Source organism: Silene latifolia, chromosome X (assembly GCF_048544455.1).
Source record: "Silene latifolia isolate original U9 population chromosome X, ASM4854445v1, whole genome shotgun sequence".
Taxonomy (NCBI): Eukaryota; Viridiplantae; Streptophyta; class Magnoliopsida; order Caryophyllales; family Caryophyllaceae; genus Silene; species Silene latifolia.
This window is the reverse complement of record NC_133537.1, coordinates 159,250,026-159,258,192: the sequence shown is the minus strand read 5'-3', so window position 1 is coordinate 159,258,192 and position 8,167 is coordinate 159,250,026. Positions and strand designations below refer to the sequence as shown.

The 8,167-nt window shown below is 37.7% G+C and overlaps 1 non-coding gene across 1 annotated transcript; it reads left to right on the top strand.

The window, feature by feature from the left end:
* The first annotated feature begins 526 nt into the window (after positions 1 to 526).
* Positions 527 to 632, top strand: LOC141624518 (small nucleolar RNA R71). Its single transcript, XR_012534324.1, has one exon. It is a non-coding gene; the product is annotated as a small nucleolar RNA R71 (small nucleolar RNA).
* Positions 633 to 8,167: the final 7,535 nt, after the last annotated feature.

Below are 8,167 nucleotides of genomic sequence, written 5' to 3'. Positions count from 1 at the left end.
TTGAGGGTTTTGAACATTTTGGCTTTTGTATGAGAGATTTGGATGGAACTTGGTGTTTTCATTGTAAAAATTTGAATAAGGGGTACCACTTTTATATGCTTGGAAAGCATTCACTTGTTCGGTTGTTCCCCTACACTCACTAGGGTCATGACCCAAAGTTCCACAATTCTCACATATCCCACTTGGGATTGATGAGGATGCCGTCATGGCATTGACATGATGCTTCGATGATTTTGAGTTTTCCTCAAGTCTAGCCATAGCTTGTTCAAACTTCAAGTTGATTGTATCGATATGGGAGCTTAGTTGGGCACCTAATTGAGTAACGGCGTCCACCTCATACTTTCCTCCTCTAGTAGCCTTGCGAGGCCTACTATTTTGTGAATTGTGGATTGCCATCTCTTCAATTTTGCTCCAAGTTTGGTTGTCATCAACCTCGGTGAACGTCCCATTCGATCCCATATTGAGAATGTTCCTAGAATCTTCATATAAACCATTCCAAAATTGTTGCACCAAAAACCATTCGCTAAGTCCATGGTGAGGACATGAGCGACAAATTCCCTTGAACCGCTCCCAAGCTTCTACAAAGACTCTTCATCCCTTTGCTTAAAACCCGTAATTTGAGCTCTTAGCATGTTGGTCTTTTCCGGTGGGTAGAATTTTTTGTAGAAAGCTAGAGCCAACTTCTTCCAAGAATCTATTCCAAGGGTGGCCTTATCAAGGCCCTTCAACCATTGCTTTGCGGTGCCGATTAAGGAAAAAGGAAATAAGACCCATCTAATTTGGTCTTGAGTCACGCCCGTTTGAGAGATAGCATCACAATAATCGCAAAAGGTTTCCATATAAGAATGAGGGTCCTCGCTAGGCATCCCCCCAAATTGGCTCCTCTCAACTAGTTGGATGAAGGCGGACTTGGCAATAAAATTTCCGGTGAGATGTTGCGGTGTAGGAGTACCATTTGGTAGATTCTCCTCGGTGGGTACGGAGTGTGACGAGAATTTTGGCATTGTAGGTGGATTTTGTGGGGTATTGTGTAATGGGTTTTCTTCTCCTTCTATTGCGAAAGGATTGACAAACTCACTAGTGGGTTGAACAACTTCACTAACACCTCTCAAATTCCTCCTAACAAGTCTCCTATTGTTCGTCAAGGTTCTTTCGATTTCACGGTCAAAAGGTAACAAATCACTTTGTAACCTTCTAGACATGCAAAATATCAAGCAACTCAAAAACAATTAGAACAAACCTTGAGGAGTTTTACTTCCTCAAGGTGAAGAAGGACACAACTAATAACAATAAAAAGAAATCTAAATCAAACAAACACCGTCCCCGGCAACGGCGCCATTTTTGATGCGATCCCGCTAAGTGTTCACAAATTAAGATGTGGTCGTTGGTCATGGTCGAATCAAAACACAATTTATAGCTTAACAAGCAACTCTACAATTAGTAAAGAGGCAAGTAAAGGTCGGATCCCAAGGGACGGGAGTTGAAATGAGATTTCTATTGTAACTAGTGGTGTCTAAGGGGTGTCACAAATTGGGTTGATGTAGAAGGTTACTAAACTAGAATAACAATGAAAATAAACAAGCAAGATGAATGAAAGGGGTGAAAACAATTGATTAAAGGCACTAGGGTGTCATGGGGTCATAGGGGAATCATGGGATATGATCATACAAACATGTTCTCAAATTATAAGCAAGCAATTATTGTTGTGATGGATTGAGTTGGGTTATATCTTACAATCCTAGGAAAGTTTGGGTCCCGGAGCCGAATCGATTAGATTGTACAACACCTACAAGTCGACTTAATCTTCCCTACTCAACAACATGCATGGTCTAATGAGACTCGAGTTGGGTTATGTCTTACAAGTCTCATTGAAAAGATAGGAGATGATAGTAAATGCAAGGATTCATAGGCTTAGCATTTCATCAAATATAACATGTGCATGAGTTGAGATCAAAACAAGCAAGCAAATAAAACATGAAAGCATATTAATTTAAGCATGAATCATTCCCCATGTTGGTTTCCCCTAATCACCCATTAACCCTAGCTAAGAGACTACTCACTCGTTATCATGTTGATCATGCTAGCAAGGTTGTCAATCATACTAACAATATGAAACATGATGAATAAATGAAAGTAATTAACAATAATTAAAAAGGGATTAAGAGATTATACCTACTAATGATTCCAATAATAAAGCAAGAATAATAGAAGTACTTGAATGCTAGATTGAGAGGTTGTCAATCTCCCAATAATAACCCAAATAATCTTCAATTACCCAAAATAAAGGATGAACAAAAGAGAGATTAAAGAACTAAAACTTGGATTAAAACTTGATTAATACTTGATTACAATATTAAAGAGAGATTTGATTGATATTAACTACACTAATTATTGATAAGAAGAACATGCTCCTCTAATTAGCCTAATGGGGTATTTATAGTGAAAATTAGGGAGGATGCATTAGGGTTAACTAAGGGCTAAACTAGTAATTACACTTTTAAAGTTGAGCAAGGAGGACCCGGTATTTTCTGAGAGAAGGGCTTCTCTTTTCGTAGCTTGAAGAAGACAATCCGGGCTGTGAAGAAATCCGGGCGGAATAAGGTCGGGACGGCCGGATTTGGGCGATGGAATCCGAGCGGATTCTGGGGAATCCGGACGGATTGTTGAGGGGGAATCCGAGCGGATTCAGGCACGAGACGCTCGGATTCGTGCAGAGGCTGGACGGGCAGATTGTTGACAATCCGCTCGGATTGTCAGTCAGCATAGTAACTTCTTCTTTTCTTCCCTTTTCTTCATAAATTCCTTGGGGATTTCCTTGGAGACTCAAGGATCTTTCCTCAACATTGCTCTTCTACTATGATATGTACAAAGGCCTTCTAATCATGTCTCTCCTTGATGCTTGGTCATTGAATTCGATCAATTTAGTCTCGTTTTGCCATGAAAATGCAAGATTCTTACTCCTTTCCTACCAAGGGATCAAAATCTCAAAGAATATGCAAAACAAAGAGCTAAAGATAAGAAATGACCCAAATAAGCACTAAAAAGCATGGAAACAAGGCTAATTCGGGGGCTAAATATGCGCCAATTATGGTCACATCAGTCGACGGTCTTAGGGCTGTCGAACCGACGGTTTACACGGCCAACATAAGGCTTTGCTTAATAATTGAATTAATTGGTCAAGGCAGTCTTACCTCAATTAACTATCGCTTTAGATTTCGCAACACGAATCCCTAGATTTCCTTTTCTCCCCAATCGATGATTGTTTCAGATTTTAATGTGAATATACTAGGTTAGAAGGTCTAAAGGTGATATTTATACTAGCTAGGTAGGAATAGAATAGGTAAGGTTATTAGTTTATTATTAAATCCCGACTCCAACTTAACTTCCCGTCTTACAAGAGTACACGGTCCAACGCACGACTCCTATACATGGCCCAACTTGTAATTAATCATTTTCCGTCTTATTATGAATATTTAAATATAAATGCTTCGATTAATTATTAAAATGCTATTTAATTGCGTAATACACCCAACTAAAATACGGGGTATTACAGTCTCCCCCCCCCCCCCTAAAATGAACTTCGTCCCGAAGTTCACCCAAACCACTACAAAAAACGAATCATCAACGGCCAAAATGGAGTCTTAGCTCGTTCCACAACTTATTATTAATTCAATAAACTCGTCAATTATCATCCAAAATCTCCAATTATGCAACCAAATTTTGAATAAACAGCAAAAATTCGTCTAAAACACAAAATGTCATGTTTCTAACCCACTAAAAAAGGATTACGTCCCCGAAACCAACTAAATTAAGCAAAATACTAATCAACAAATAAATCAGGGTATTTTCCCGCATACTAGCTTCAGCTTCCCAAGTTGCTTCTTCCACATTATGATGAGTTCATAAAACCTTTACCAACGTTGTTTCACCATTTCTAGTCTTCTTTACCTTCATATCCTATTTTTCTTTAGGCACTTCCACATAGTTCATCTGCTCATCGATCTCCACATGCCATGGCTCTAAAATATCAGTCGGATCACTCACATATTTCCTTAACTGAGAAATATGGAACATATTATGAACCCTTTCCAAAGCTGGAGGTAGTGCTAAACGATAAGCTATGATGTAAAATAACTTGGACGAACTAGATTGAACAGTGTGACCGTCTGTTCAGGATGAAAAAGTGTAAATCTGACAGTTTGTTTGACGGTTCGTCTAAGTATTTTAGGATTAACGCAGCGGAATTTAACTGAAATTGTTCTAAAACGTAAAAAGTAACAAAGTAACCGGGATAGTATGGTGAATCTCGTTCTCCGCCTCGTAAGGTACGAACTCGAAACACTCAAATGATCAACCTCGCAAAGAAGATCTAAAAGCCAAAACTCGCAAGCCTTGAACTCAATTGTTCTCACACAGGGAACGATTTTTATTAAAATTCATAATCTGAAAAATAGGGTTACAAGAGGCCCTATTTATACTCCTACTTAGCTTGACTAATAAGCTATCTTTCATAATCCTACTCGATGTCACAAATTTGACTCGAGATCTAATTCCTTAGCTTGTACTCCTTTCCTAAACTAACTAGGAAAGTTATTAAACTAATAATAATTAAAATACAATCAGATTTAAAGTACTCTAATTAAACTAGGATTAGGAAATAACAAGTTTTCCTAACTTGACTAGAATTAGGATATAAGCTAACCTTTCCTAATCTTATTCGAAATTAAATAAGCTAAACTAATTCCACACGATTTAGGAAACTAATATAATCCTATTTGAACACAAAATACTTATTACCTAATATAATTAAACTAGGATATGACTCCTTTTGGTAAGAAGTCTCGACATCACTACCTTGGATGCCAAGTAAACACGTTAAATTGCCTGAATAATACTTGAGCATTCGAACAGTCTGTCGTGTGTTCAATAATTTTCATTTCGACAGAATCCTTTCCAATACTTCGTTTTACACATTGCTCCTGCATCATTCTCCCTTTCTTCAAAAAGAATCGACCCGGTTCTTGGACCATCGGCCTCCCGGATCAAATATGAACCATCCCATCTTAATCATTATAGTAGTGATTCTTATGCAGCTTATATGACTCTTTCTTTTGTTCTTAAACCTAATCCCCTTGAACCATCGGTTTTTGCGTCTACTTCTTTTGTAGCTTTTAAACAATCTTTGCGTGTGCCTTCCACCCCGCCTCCCTCCTTGCACAAGTGTCTTAAAAACGAAATAACACTTTCCAAACATAGCATTAAAACCGTGTGTCTCCATAAAAACCGGATTCAAAAATAAACAGAACGGACGATAACTCCCACCGTAGAGTTTCTTATCAATCGATTCATCGAGTGGTGATCGATAAGTTTTTCTACCACGAAAATTTGAGCAATTGTTGACCTGTAGTAATTCCTTACTCGAAATCAGATTAGCAATGCTTGTTTCTCCCTTGGACAGATTTGGATTATAAACCAGGCCCTCTTCAACCTCTGCTCGTCTTCTTTAATAGCAACATCGAAAGACTCGATCTTTTCTTGTCTAATCGGATCAGCTTGGTTTTATTCCTCTTCTTCATTGACTACTTCGAATGACTTCGGATCTGGTTCAATCTTTATCTCTTCTTCCTTCGATCCACAAGATTGATTAAGTTCACGCTCCCACTTCTCGTATTTCGATGATAGCTTATCAATTCTCCTTGTTATGTCCTCCCATAACAATTCTTCCTCATATTCCTCCAACATCTTCAATGCTTGCCTGAGTTTTTTTCGAGACATGGTAGCGCTGGTAACAAAGATAAAAAACCCTAGGACCGTCTTGGATTTAAGGAAATCAAGAGCCGAAGCTCGATACCAATTTGATGTAAAATAACTTGGGCGAACTAGATTGAACAGTCGACCGTCTGCTTCGAGATGAAAAAGTGTAAATCTGACAGTTTGTTTGACGGTTCGTCTAAGTATTTTAGGATTAACGCAGCGGAATTTAACTAAAATTGTTGTAAAACGTAAAAAGTAACAAAGTAACCGGGATAGTATGGTGAATCTCGTTCTCCGCCTCGTAAGGTACGAACTCGAAACACTCAAATGATCAACCTCGCAAAGAAGATCTAAAAGCCAAAACTCGCAAGCCTTGAACTCAATTGTTCTCACACAGGGAACGATTTTTATAAAAATTCATAATCTGAAAAATAGGGTTACAAGAGGCCCTATTTATACTCCTACTTAGCTTGACTAATAAGCTATCTTTCATAATCCTACTCGATGTCACAAATTTGACTCGAGATCTAATTCCTTAGCTTGTACTCCTTTCCTAAACTAACTAGGAAAGTTATTAAACTAATAATAATTAAAATACAATCAGATTTAAAGTACTCTAATTAAACTAGGATTAGGAAATAACAAGTTTTCCTAACTTGACTAGAATTAGGATATAAGCTAACCTTTCCTAATCTTATTCGAAATTAAATAAGCTAAACTAATTCCACACGATTTAGGAAACTAAGATAATCCTATTTGAACACAAAATACTTATTACCTAATATAATTAAACTAGGATATGACTCCTTTTGGTAAGAAGTCTCGACATCACTACCTTGGATGCCAAGTAAACACGTTAAATTGCCTGAATAATACTTGAGCATTCTGAACAGTCCTGTCGTGTGTTCAATAATTTTCATTTCGACAGAATCCTTTCCAATACTTCGTTTTACACATTGCTCCTGCATCATTCTCCCTTTCTTCAAAAAGAATCGACCCGATTCTTGGACCATCGGCCTCCCGGATCAAATATGAACCATCCCATCTTAATCATTATAGTAGTGATTCTTATGCAGCTTATATGACTCTTTCTTTTGTTCTTAAACCTAGTCCCCTTGAACCATCGGTTTTTGCGTCTACTTCTTTTGTAGCTTTTAAACAATCTTTGCTTGTGCCTTCCACCCCGCCTCCCTCCTTGCACAAGTGTCTTAAAAACGAAATAACACTTTCCAAACATAGCATTAAAACCGTGTGTCTCCATAAAAACCGGATTCAAAAATAAACAGAACGGACGATAACTCCCACCGTAGAGTTTCTTATCAATCGATTCATCGAGTGGTGATCGATAAGTTTTTCTACCACGAAAATTTGAGCAATTGTTGACCTGTAGTAATTCCTTACTCGAAATCAGATTAGCAATGCTTGTTTCTCCCTTGGACAGATTTGGATTATAAACCAGGCCCTCTTCAACCTCTGGTTCGTCTTCTTTAATAGCAACATCGAAAGACTCGATCTTTTCTTGTCTAATCGGATCAGCTTGGTTTTATTCCTCTTCTTCATTGACTACTTCGAATGACTTCGGATCTGGTTCAATCTTTATCTCTTCTTCCTTCGATCCACAAGATTGATTAAGTTCACGCTCCCACTTCTCGTATTTCGATGATAGCTTATCAATTCTCCTTGTTATGTCCTCCCATAACAATTCTTCCTCATATTCCTTCAACATCTTCAATGCTTGCCTGAGTTTTTTTCGAGACATGGTAGCGCTGGTAACAAAGATAAAAAACCCTAGGACCGTCTTGGATTTAAGGAAATCAAGAGCCGAAGCTCTGATACCAATTTGATGTAAAATAACTTGGACGAACTAGATTGAACAGTGCGACCGTCTGTTCAGGATGAAAAAGTGTAAATCTGACAGTTTGTTTGACGGTTCGTCTAAGTATTTTAGGATTAACGCAGCGGAATTTAACTAAAATTGTTGTAAAACGTAAAAAGTAACAAAGTAACCGGGATAGTATGGTGAATCTCGTTCTCCGCCTCGTAAGGTACGAACTCGAAACACTCAAATGATCAACCTCGCAAAGAAGATCTAAAAGCCAAAACTCGCAAGCCTTGAACTCAATTGTTCTCACACAGGGAACGATTTTTATTAAAATTCATAATCTGAAAAATAGGGTTACAAGAGGCCCTATTTATACTCCTACTTAGCTTGACTAATAAGCTATCTTTCATAATCCTACTCGATGTCACAAATCTGACTCGAGATCTAATTCCTTAGCTTGTACTCCTTTCCTAAACTAACTAGGAAAGTTATTAAACTAATAATAATTAAAATACAACCAGATTTAAAGTACTCTAATTAAACTAGGATTAGGAAATAACAAGTTTTCCTAACTTGACTAGAATTAGGATA